The sequence below is a fragment of the Pezoporus occidentalis genome, unplaced genomic scaffold (genome assembly GCF_034315485.1).
Source record: "Pezoporus occidentalis ecotype Australia unplaced genomic scaffold, CSIRO_AGI_Poc_V1 ctg121, whole genome shotgun sequence".
NCBI classification, from domain to species: domain Eukaryota; kingdom Metazoa; phylum Chordata; class Aves; order Psittaciformes; family Psittacidae; genus Pezoporus; species Pezoporus occidentalis.
The window spans coordinates 3,824,131-3,837,169 of NW_026913006.1; the positions used below are offsets into that span (position 1 = coordinate 3,824,131).

The following is a 13,039-nucleotide window of genomic DNA, read 5'->3' on the forward strand; positions in this document are numbered from 1 at the left end:
ATATACCAGCAGTGTCAGTGAATCAGATGGGAACAAAATAAACTCACCAACTGAGAAAAAGATTGTTACTTATCAGCAACTTCCTCTCCTTTCCCACTTGCAGCCTTCTGAAAAAAAAAACCAAAAACAACTTTTTTTTTTCAGCATTCTTGAAATACCATTATGTTTCGGTTATTCATTATTACTACACACTCAGTTTTTCACCCATTTTAGGTCAGTTGTGTTTGCTACTGACGGCAGTGATAGTAAGAGCAGATGCTAAATGATATAACTGATTAATGACCTGGTTCCAGTTGCTTAACTTACATCTGGTAGAACTTTCTTACCAGGAAGACTGCTGAGTCAGTAGAATAAATCTAAAAGTCAATGCTAATGATTCAGTAAGTGCTATTTGACTGAACTCAGCTGGCTTATGGAGTCTAGAAAAAAAACTTAGGACATTTAACTTAAAAAATTTATTCCTTTTATTCTTAAGTATGCTGATTTATCACCAAAATTGAAGGCTAAGTAAGGATACCAACATAACTTGGCTGTTTGAGAGAGGACTGAGCAGAGAGAGCTAGCTCTGTTATTGCATGCATGGAATAACTCTGACTTACTGCTTAATATATGAGGTTTGTTAGAATTACCATGAAAGCACCTGTCATTCTGGTTTTGGGGTTGTGTGGAGGAGTTAGATCTACAAATAATTTCTGATTTTGGGAGAGCCAAGTGCCAGCACATACATCATCCATGTTCTGTTTCCCTTGATCTTGGAAAGGGTAGTGTATCTACCTTTGTACATGTAAAGCTTTCTGTAAAATTTCTATTGAATTTAGGTCCCTGAAAGAAGAGGACACAAGCCCAATTTTTAGTTTTTAGGTAACATACAGAAGTACATCTAACATACCTTAGTAAGCAGGTAAGTACATAGCATGTCAGTACTTTACTGGCCCAAATTAGGGAATCAGGCTAGAAATCTTAAAAAGACTGATCAGAAGTCATTCTGATCAAACTATGGCATGTTTGATAGGTGAGACATTGTACTGTTGTGTTGCTGTCACTTAACAGGTCACTGGAGACATCATGTAAACCCACTGAAATCCTGAAGTGCTTTATAGGGCTTTTGTCCTTGAACAGCTGACCAAATTAGAGGGTTAGGTAACTTATATGTGCATCCAGGTTGCTCTAGACCCTGTCCAACCTGGCCTTGAACACTGCCAGGGATCATACAATCAGAATCAACCAGGTTTGAAAAGACCTCTAAGTTCACCAAGTCTAACCATTGCCCTAGGACTGCCAAGATGACCACTAAACCATGTCAGAATGGGGCATTACTGCCATTTCCTCTGCGTCAGTGGCTAGGCTGCTACTTGTGTATACTGGTTGAATTGTCAGAATCAGGCAAGCTTTTAAGAAAATGGGTTTTGACATACCTGAAGATGTTCACTTGGTTTTTGAATTCGTTTCTAACTTAAGGTAACCCTGAGCTTGTTCCCAGACTGTCCACCAGGTGGCAGCAGTGCCATGTCAGAGCAGCTCGCTTTCTCTTTCCCTGACATCAAGTGTTAATGCACTCGACCAATCAGTGCTAAGATGATGGGAGGTAATTGGTTAATTGTATTTTACTGATCACAAGCAGAGAAAAGAAAAGGGGGGAGAGAGGCGGAAGGGGTAAAAAAAAAAAAAAAGAATAAAAAATAAATAAAAAATAAAAAGGGGAGAGAAAAGAAGGGGAGAAGGAAGATTATACCAGAAAGTCTGGCCTTGGGGCATTTGCAGATCCTAGGGTGGCACTGAAAGGTGGGGATTCAGAGAAAGCCAAGAGACAAAGAAGCTGAGCAACTCCCAGCAGCAACAGCAGCAGCTGTCAGAACTGGATATATGCACACATGCGTACATCCATGCACACACAGGGAGAATTCAGGCTGAAGCTGAAGCTGATGGGAGGGAGGAAGGGTTTCAGCTGTGCAAAGGGCTGTGCATTTCAGGGATGAAACTGAAAACTGAAAGAAGCGGCTGCACTGCTGGTACCGTGTCATCTTGGAAGGGAGGGAGGCAGGAAGGAAGGAAGACAAGAGGGAAGATAACTGGCATGTGGAAGAAGATGGGAGAGTAACTCACTGCTGTGTGGAAGGGGAATCTAGCTTGTACATCTGAAAAACACCAGGCTGAGCCTGGAAATGAGATCAGACCTGCATTGAAATAGAGAAAGGGAGGAAAAGGGAGGCTGAGACTGGAGAGCTTTTATCCTTCCTGTCTCTCTTTTCCTCTCTCTCCTCAAAGATGAAATAGAAGTTTATCCGTCTCGGTGCTGCTGGATCTGTATAGCTGCTGGACAAAAGATGAAGAGGAAGCTGAAATGAAAAGCAAAGGGTGCTTACGAAATTTACAGCTGAGAAGACAAAATCACGCCTCCCTGGGCTTCCTTTGTGCCCCATTGGGGGAGTTTTAACATCAGGAGGATTTTGAGAAGAGGTGGGGCAAATGGGAAAGGGGGTGTTCAAAACACCTGTCCCAAGTGTTTAAAAAATAACAAGGTGATGGATTTATTCTTGACAGCTGGTGGGAACCTTGAATTTTTCTCTACTCCCTCCATACCTAGCTCCATTAAATGTGAGATTATGAAAATGCAGAGGAGTTGAAGGGAAGGCGAAAGGATATAACGTGGAGTTTGAAGCAAGGCGAGAGTGATGATGCTGTGGATTGCTGGCTTCTTGCCGAAATAAAAAATTCTATTGCGCACTGGGTTGTGATTGGAAATCTAATCAGATTTTTGAAGAGGGGGGAAGAGAGACAAAAATTTTATCTTTTTGAGAGGTACAAATGAAAAATTAAATGCAAAAGGAGGTTCTTTTCTAAAGGAGTGTGGAGGACAGAGAAAAAGAAGAATGGGAATCCCCATTTTAATGTGGAGACACATGGATTGGATAATTGATAGTGCAGCAATGAAAGGGGAAGAAGCAAATTGCTTGGCAAGACCTGGATCTTAAGTGTCACAACAAAATTACATTAAAAAAATACAGATGGGCATTGCTTAAAAAGAAACACAGCCCTTTCTGCTCTCCAGAGAAAAAACAAATAGCGAGCAATGGAGAGCAGTGGAACCAGAGAGGCAGAAAACATCCGAAAAAGGAAACTAGGCAAAAAAGCCACTGTGGAATGAAAAGTTTCAGAAAGGAGGAGGACCATTCATCCTCTGCAAGGATTTTGATTTTTTTCTCCTGTTATTTTAAACCACTCTTCTCCACTGAAGGCAAACATCGATGTTACCACTACAGCAATTCTAGGCAGAAAAGTTGAAAGCTACAGAGAAAATAAAGGACAGAAAAGAAGAAAGCAAAATTGCTGAAGGGGGAAGAGTTCAGCAGTGTTGGGTTGGATTAGCACCTGTATGGACTGAAATTCCTGGGAAATTGCAATTGGATATAATTTATTTTTATGTCCTTTCTTGGTTTTAATTTTGGTTTGGTTGCTGAAATGAAATAGTTTTCTAACCCTGCCCCCCACTCTGCTTTTTCGTAACCACTCAGAATTCCAGCTATGTAATCTTTGAGGATACAGTAAGTACACTTTCCTTTTTATAATATTTTGGGAAAATACATATGCCCCATTGCCTCTCTTCTTTCTTCCTTATCCCTCTTTTCTTGGTCTTTCTCCCCCAGCTGAATTAACATTTGGCTAGGTTTTGATAATGTCTGCGGAGGGGGTGGGGGGGTGGGATTGGCAGGGTGGGGGGGGTGCTGGTTGAGAAGGGAGAAAGGAAGGAATGAGGACAGAACTGAATTATCACAGTAGTTCAAATGTTCCTGTTAGTAAAACTGCAGCCTTGGTAAGATGCTGCAGATGCCTGCCTGCATGGCTCTATAGCATTTGCAAATGTTCACTAGCAAAGAAATCTTTGGAGAAAACCTCTGCAGTGAGTGGGGGGTGCTGTCTGGTTGCCCAGTCTGTACAAAGGGATGCAAGTAGCATAGAATTGGATGCACTGAGGAGGCTGGTTTGTTTATTTAGTAAGTGTTTCAAATACAGAAAGACTGTGATTTGAATGCTGGCATCCAGTCTGGCATTGCAGATCGATATAGTGTATTAACAGGAAAAAATGATAATCAAGCAGGGAGGTGAAGGATGGCTTTTGGTGGAATTGGGGGGTGTAGGGCAAGGGGTTTTCTGATTTTGAGGAGGCAGCTCTCAGAGAAATGGTATGTTTTACACTTCATTGCTAAAGAAAAAGCAGTAACAGGCAGGGAGAAAACATTCTTTTATGGAAGGGTAGTTTAGAAAACTGTACTAGCCACTCATGCCCTCCAGATCTCTTAGGAAATTCTTTGTGATTTTGTGGTGAATCCTTCAGGTTCCCAATGGACTTTCATGGTAGTTAAAGGAGGTTTACTTGGATTGACAAGCAGTGAGAGGATACTGTGCTATTAGGAGGTTTTTGTTACTATGCTGATAATAACAAAAAGCCATTAAAAGTGGCTTGTAGATGGTGCGGTTCACAGATAAGAAATGATGTGTAACAGACCAGTAAATGTCTCTGTCTTTTCTTCTTGGAGAAATGTTGTGTGCGGATGTGGAATAAAGGGAAGATAGCACAGTGTTTCAAATAGAGGTCCTTGTTTTCCCATGGGGAATAGTGCTACTTCTGTCCCCTTTCCTGACATGACTGCTTACCTTGCAAATACGGAATTTTATTTCTCTTTCTTTCCCTTTCTTTCCCTTCTCTCCTCTCTCACCTCTGCTCTTCTCAACCTTTGCTTTCACATGCACAGTCTCTAGCTAAAAGTATTAGGCTGAAACTGGTGGAGAACAAGAGAGAGAAATAGATAATTAAATTAGCTATGGAACAGATATGGATATTTTTTGGCAGGCAAGGTGCAGGACTAGCTTTGCCACTGATTTTACTTTCCTCAAGCTGCAATATTCTGGAGGAGGGGAGAGGATGCAGGGATGGGAAAGGTGTTAGTAGAGCTGTATTTTAGCATCTTTTTCTGGCAGCATTTCCCTTTCCACAAGCTTCCTGCATGAAACAATGCAAACCAGAACTCCAGCTTCCCTAGATAAATACATAAATATTAGCATCTTACTTTTTCCCACCTTTACCCACACATTCACTCTACTGCAACTTCATGTAAATGTCCTAAATCTTTTGGCATGATGGAAAAGAGACCTGACTCCCAAATGTGTCCCATGAACTTCTGTTTGGAGGTCATGCCTCTTAAACATTGGCTACTTGTAAAGGATTAAGATTTAGGGTTCAATTCTGCTCCCACAGAAATTTCTGGGAATTTTTCTTTGGCTACACAAACAAATTGGACCCCTTGTGCTGTTGTGTTTAGAAAAAGATGGAGCAGACAAAGCAAAAAATTGTTCCTTCCAGCTCCAATTGCTCTCATCTTTATCAGTATAGCTAAATCAGTTTAATATGAAGTGCTTTGACCTCATTTATTTCTCTGGGCATATATTTTCTGGTGGGACACTAAAAGGGTAATAAGTTTGTCAGCATCTGAAAATAAGTGCGAAACTCTGGTCTCCATTCCTTCATGTATCGTCATAGGTCTGTGCCCTGTAGTGGGCTGCGGTTACATCAGCAGTTGCAGTAACAGAGCAGCTAAATTTGTGTTAAGCTGCTGCTCAGTAATTACTGAAGGAAAAAGAAGTTGGCTAAGGAAGAGGCATCTCTAAGCTTTTCCCTGGATTCCTGTCAAGTGAACACGTAAACAATAGATTTGATAGAGCAACTCCTATTTTTGACAATGGAAAGCTTCCATAGGTGCCTCATTGATTTTGGTGCAATAACTAACAGGAGGATTTGCTTGATGAGATAAGGAAGCACTGGCAAAATTTACCTGCCAGTTTGGACTGAAATAGGCAAACCTTGTTGACATCAAGAAGCTAAGGATGCATGTCTGCTTCTAAAGAGGCAACAGTTTCACACTTCAGTGAATCATTCACTTAATACAGTAGCCAAAAGATGCATGGAACAGCCAAGAGTTTAACTCATTCAGCCTCAAGGATGGAATGAGTATGGCAAAGTGGGAATGAACATAGTATTTTTCATCATTTGTGCTGGGGCTTATCCAGAGCCCAAAGGGCTGACCATAAAGGAAACAGCCAAGAAGTCAATCAAACTGTCCAGTTGAATGAGGAACAGCAAATTTCCTCAATCATAGGCAACAGCTGGCTACTCCCTTCTAATGTGCCTGAGCATAGGTTTATCATCCAGCAGTATACGCTGGTCCTCTGGGTTGTCTCCTCTTCAAATCATTGACCATCCTTTTGGTAATGACCCCAGGAGCTGGCATTTTGGAACTGTACACAGAACCTTTATGTGTATATTTAAGCACCAAACTCTTGTACAGAAGGAAAGAGAAAACTGCATTTGAGGGGCCTGCCCCATTAGTTCTGATTTTTTCTCCAGAAGGTCAGAGATTCTTGGCAAACTGTAAGTTAGTAATGCAATAGGGCAGCTAGTCAGTGTCTTTTCACATGTCAGGAATGACTTGCACTGATCTAGAATAGTGGCAGGTTCAGTTTTCTGGAGCAGCAACTTTTATGTCACAGTATATCCCAGCCTGATAAGCACTGATGAGTGAAAAATACACTTTCAGATTGGGTAATATCCATGAAAGAGTGCTCTAGATGTGAGCCAATACAAGCAATAATGTGGTGCTGAAGGAAAAGAAGGGGATTCCTGAGGTACTTATATGGCTTCCTACATATAGGGTTTAAAATTATTTACCTAGAAAAACATCTCCCATTTGACATGAAGGTTCTTGCTGTAGCAATATGAGACAGGAAGGTTTTGAATGGGTCTCAGAACAGGATTTTAGCACATTTTGAGAGAGCTTTGTGCTGGTGGAAACTCCCAAGCCTGAGGAGTGAAGCTGCAGTATATTCACTGGAATGCACTGTGCGCAGCAACAGTTTGCAAGAAACTCCACCTTGGTCTCACCAATGTGCCTTCATCTTGGCTTGGGGATATCCCTTTGCTCCTGATTGCTAGTGGGGGAACAAGGAGAGGGAGAAAGGTGCTGGAATTAGTGCCATTTGCAGTCTGGGAGGAAAATGACTCTGAAGAAATGTGATTAGCACCCTCCAGGTCATTTCTAGAGTAGTCAAGCTTACTGAACTTTGGGCTACTATTAGCAGGGCCCCTCTTTCTGCATCCCTATCCATCCTGTAGCCAGCTGCTCTATGAAAAGCATAATGAAAACCAAGCTTTCTTCAGCTATAAAGTGCTGCCCCCAGAGGACAACCCAGATGAGAAGGATTTAGTAACAGCAGGAGCCATGGTATTCTGGAAACAGCCTTGTAGCATGCTTGAGTCTAACAGTGTGGATCCTTGGAAAGGATCCTGCCTCCACTTTCTGTAGTGACAGAAGACATTGGGGTTTGGCTTGTGGCGCTTTGGAGTGCTTTATTTCAAAGACCCATATAATGGTTTGGGTTGGAAGGGACAGTAAAGATCATCTAGTTCCACTCCCCAAATTATTTTATGATAACCTCTCCATTATTAAATGATGCTATTGAGAAAGGAAGGGTACCTGTTATTTAGCTGTACTATCACGGTCACCCCACAATCTCTTCTCTTGGGAGATAGAAATTGGGATGCAAGAGGGAGGATGAGTGTGCTGGTGGTATGTTTTATTTGATATTCACAAGCTGCAATACATGGAAGTAAATTAACGTGCAGCTCCTGGTAGGAGGCCTGGGTACCTCTCTATCTGTTAGAGGAAAAGTCAAAAATCAGACACTTGTGCATGCACACAGTAAAAGAGAACTGGGATTTACATTTGGTATCCAAGGAAGTGAAAGCAGAATACGAGAGCAGAATACTGCAGGGCTTTCTGTTCATTGTTTAAATGTTGCCATAGCAATATCTCAGGGCACAAGTTACATGTTTTCCACTGCTGGAGTTGAGCTTTTTTTCTCTTCTCTCTTTCTGTTTTTTCTCTCTTTTGATATACACAACAACCAGGGGTATCTCCACAGAACTTTGCCCAGCAATAGGAAAAGGTGTTTGAAGGCTGCATTATTGGTTTGCATGTGTCTGTTCTTCCTTGTCACTTGTTAATATGCTAGAAACCCAATTAGGAGGAAATTCTTGGATAGAAAAAGAGTGTGAGGCTCTTGTTGTTAGGACATCGAATATATTACAATATTTTGTGTAGTGGTGCTATTTTAATTGGATAGCTGCAGGCAAGAAAAATGTATCAGTAGCTGACAATTAGAAACAACAGTGAACTTCCCAGTACTGAATCTATACCTTGGGCAGAATAAAATGCGTTTCAGGTACATACCAGAGCTTCTGTAAATTTAAGTACTATCACCACTGTAAGAACCCTTGAAATTCTGTTTCTATAGTGCTGAGACAAGATTTACCTTTTGCTGCTTGGGAAAGAGAGAGAGGCATCATTAGACCACTAAATAAAATGTCACATAATATTTGCTGCAGAGCTTGTACTTGGTATGTTAGAACTGTGGGGGAGCAATATAACCAGGAAAAAAAGAAAACTTAAAAGGAAACCCCAAAACAAAGCAAAAAAAACCTCCAGCAACAATGGTTTTACATAAAGTTTACTCAAAAGTCTCACTCCAAGATAAACTGAATGAATGTGGGTTTGTCTGCAAACCAGCAGCAATTCAGAGAATTTAGTAATGCATTTTGTGGTTGAGGGGTCTCTTTTCAATTATTTGGCAGCTATGGAATCCATACAGTTCTGTGTATTAAAATAATCTTCAACAATAAGGAAGTTGTTTCCTTTCATGTTTGTATGGACAGTATAATATGAACTGATATCTAGAAGATCCAGGATTTGGTGTTTTTCCTTGCAATATGTATAAGGATGATTGCTTTAACGGTCAGACCTAATCCTGAAAACTAGTGGTAGTAATTTTCAGGAAGGATTACTATAGTTCAGATCTCCAGTGCATTTTTTTTTTACGTGCAAACATTTTTTTACCTTTGTGTCAATAATCTCTTCATTCACATGCTATGTTACATAAAATAAAGGAAACCACATAAACAGCCTCTTTATTGATGACGGGAGTGTTGCATGTGACTTGGAGCAACCTGGTCTAGTGGAAAGTGTCCCTGCATGCGGCAGGGGGTTGGAATTGGATGAGCTTTAAAGTCCCTTCCAACCCAAACCATTCTATGATTCTATGAGTGCAGCATGAGTAATACAGCACAGATTTCTTCACACTGCTTATTATTGCATCTCAGTGTCACAGAACAAGTGAAGTGAGACCAACCAAAATTTATTTTTCAAACTCAATTAAAACTGCATCAACATCAGCTACAGATTAGGAATGTTACATGGATTTGTCACTACAGTGCTGACTCAAGAATTGAGTGTCAAGGTTTATGGCTAATGATCCAAAGTGCACACTCACCTAAAAAGGGAGGGCTCTCATCTTGAGGATTTTCATAGAATCATAGAATGTTGCATTTGATGGAACCAAAGGGAGAGTCCCTAACTGCAGACAGCTGCTCCAAGCAGGACCAACACCAAACAGCTGCCCAAGGGGCTACTTTTGTACTCTGGTCAGGTCTGATCCGTGGTCAGATGTAGTCACGTACCCCCCCAATGGGCTCAGGACACAACTTCTTCACCCTTGTACCTGTTGGCCACCACCATGTGGGCATGACAAGAGCTGCAGTGGGAAGTTTTCAGAGGCTTTTTTGGGTCTTAGTGGCACTAAGTTTTTGCAGGGGTTTGTTAGGGTGGGTTCATCTGCCACATTCAGTCAAGACCTTAAGCTAAAGACTGTCTTAAGACATCAAGCAGTCACTAATTCTGATCATGTACATTGAACTTCCCCCAGCATTTTTGAGATGGCTTAAAAGGTGGCCAGCTATGATGGGGATGAGAGTTACTTACCTCATTCATCAGGTACTGTGCTACTGCCCACTCATTAGATTACTGAAGCCCATCAGATTCCATTTGTCTTGACTGTAATTTGAAGTAGGGAGCTAGGGATGAAGGTTTCATCGTTATTGGGTCTTCATCAGCTACAGATCAACATATTGCTTTCTTTTTAATCTCCAAAACCAACTGTTAATGGGTAGGTGGAAGAGACTGGTATGGCAGTGTTTCTCTAATCTGGTACAAGTGAGAATTCTGTCTTGTAAAGAATTAATAAAAAGGATTGTTTTGATTTTTATTCACTAATGCCCATATTTCTGTTCTAATACAGCACTGCAACATGCATAAACTAGTTGGTTCTGTAATAACTCTCTGGTGCAATCAGTTTCATTCCTTTTCAGCTTCTTTCTCTTCTGTCGCTCTGCAAAGATAAACCCTGTCCTGCTCCAGCTAATGTCAATTGGAGCTTTAGTAACTACTTCAGCAGGATTGATTTTTGTCTGATTTTTCCTTCTCCTAAGTGAAGTATAAAACCTGTTGTAGTCTCAGAAATAGACACAAAAAGATGATCCAAATACCATTTCAAATTATTATGCCATAAACTTCTAAATATTCAAATGTTCCACATTGCCTTTTCAGTTCCTGGACGACCCTCCAGGTATTAATGCTTCCTTTTCATTAGTGTGTAATGTAATAATTGATACATGAACTAAGTAATCTGGCCCTTGTTATTGCCACAGTAAAATCTTGATCTCTATTAACAAAATACAGTATTTTCTAAAATGCCATATTTTAGAGCTGAATTTTCAGTGTCTAGGAGAATTTAGTGATGGTGTAATCTCTGTGCTTTGACTATTCACATCAATAACTGAATAATGTGACATGTTATAACCAGTTTATAACAACTGTTGTGTTACAACAACAAAAGAAAAAGTTTTAGTTTACCTTTTAAAGGCTAAACGAGGCTCTCCAAGGACAGAAAAGGGTTAAAATAGGGAGCCATCATTTTTCTTCCTGCAAGCAATGCATGTTTCAGATGATGTACACAAAAACATGTTAAACTCCATGAGCTTCTTTTCCAAAGGGTGATTAGGTTTTGTTAATTTTTTTTTTTTTTGCATAGCTGCTTGGTTTTACAGTAATTTTCTCTCTCACTACTCTGTGAGCCCTTATGGGACAGGCAGGTTCTTCTACAAGTGGGGTTATATATAATTTTTCCAGAGGCAAGTTTTTATATTTGTTACATCATTTAAAGAACTGAGGTTCCTTTTCGTTAGGGCTGTTGATGACACAGCTACTGAAGGGGAAGGATAGTGATCCCATTAGCCTTTCCGGTTGCTCATACACAGTGAACAGCCTACTACTGCTGTAAGAGGTTTATTGCATTTAATGCCCATGTGAATTTTGACTGCATATGGTGCAGGGAATTAAAACTATAATGGATTTCTCTTCTGAACTGGAAAAAGCCTAAAAAATCTCACCTTCAGTGAATGTTCATGCTGATATCTCTCTTTCTGTAATGTACAATTTACTGAGCAGTCTGCCCCTGAAGATTGAATTCTATACATTAAGTAAAGGCCTGGAGGTATCTGTTAAAGACTACTGAATCAAACCATAGGAAAGGATGGCTTAGTCCTTAGTAACTTCCTGTAACGTGGAAAAAAAAAATTGTATTTCTTAATGGGAAAATTCAGCTTTGGGGATCTCATGCAGCAGTAGTAGAATGTCATTACACCTGCAGAGAAATATAATTTCCTGTCACGAAAGGTATTGTATCTGATTTAAAGTATCATCTAGATAGGATTTATTGTGTCAAAGAAGCATGAAGTTGATGATTTCCTATAGCAAATGAAAGAAAAAGTGCAGCCAACAGTGTTATTTCAGAAAAACCTATCTTCTAAACCTGAGGAAAACAGTAAAGAAAACTGATTGAAGAGAACATATAAACAGAAGGTTGTGAATATAAACTGGACAGTTTCTAGGAATATCGTGGTTTGCCAGAGAAAAAACAAACTCCTAAAAAGAGTTTACATTTGACTATGATTCTGTCTTTGATACAAGCTAAAATATAACAACTAAACCAAAACCAAAACAAACCAGCATATAGTGGGAAAAATAAAACCAACAACCCCCAAAAAATCAACCAAAAAAAGCCCCACCCCACAAACAGGAAAGTAGGTAACAACCTTATAAAAAAATAAGGTATAAAATGAATACAGTTAATGTGATAGGATAGAAATATTGAGGTTGGATGGTAGGCTCAGAATTTACCAGAACTGAGGGACTATTCCTGTTCTTATTGCTGCTTTTTTTGAATACATTCTGTGAAGAGTTACTGGCAGTAGTGATGCAGAACTGACAGAAATATTCAATTAATGTTTCTATTCTGGAAAAATCATGATTAAAAATCCTTATCCTGAAAGGAAAAAGCAAGTAAAAGGATATTGGAAAACATCTATTAAGGATAAATATTTTTGAATCAACAGCCCTTTTATACTTTTCCAAAGAGTACTCTACAGTATATACTTAGCAAACATTCCAATGATAAAAGTGCATTGAACTGTGTAATCATTGACCATTTAGTTTGACATAAATTTTAGGCAACATAACAAAAATCCAACACAGGATTCAGGTGACAGAAATTAAATCAGGGGAAAGGTTTAACAGCAATAGTATGGTTTTACGGGAAGTATTTCATAATAATAGAATCATAAAATGGTTAAGGTTGGAAAGGACCTTAAGATCATCTAGCTCCAGCCACCCATTTTCTACTAAGCAACCAATCTGAGTCTATGATGATACTGCAGGGTTGTTAGATAGAAGTTACCATGAAAATATAGTGCATTTAAAATACACAGGATGCTGAAGTATCTTAGAAGCACTGGTGGGATATTCAAAACTAAGTATTGCGGGGAAATATGTTTGAATGGATTATACAGATATTGTAACTCTTTTTATAATATTTGTATCAATGGTCCAGATGGACGATTGACCAAAAATTACACTTAACGAAGTGTAGGGCCCAGAGCTGGCAAAATAGCCTAGGTAAGAATGGCTGCTATCATGGAAATGTGGGGGTAAACTGCACGAATAAGATAACTGAGTTAACTGAGAGGACATTTCCCCAAATTGATAATCACAGAATCACAGAATGGTTTGGTTTGGAAGTGACTTTAATGCTCTTCCAG

At 39.8% G+C, this 13,039-nt stretch overlaps 1 protein-coding gene across 5 annotated transcripts in view; it reads left to right on the top strand.

The window, feature by feature from the left end:
* The window catches only part of LOC134157869 (leucine-rich repeat-containing protein 4C), a 536,647-nt gene that overhangs the window by 425,615 nt on the left and 97,993 nt on the right, over positions 1 to 13,039 (top strand). For 2 of the 5 annotated variants that reach the window (XM_062607291.1, XM_062607294.1), the window contains exon 1: positions 1,739 to 3,542. The exons of the other annotated variants lie outside the window; for them this stretch is intronic. The gene's annotated coding sequence lies outside the window, so the exon portion shown is untranslated. Of the gene's footprint in view, positions 1 to 1,738; positions 3,543 to 13,039 lie in introns of those variants that run through there. 5 annotated transcript variants of the gene reach the window in all.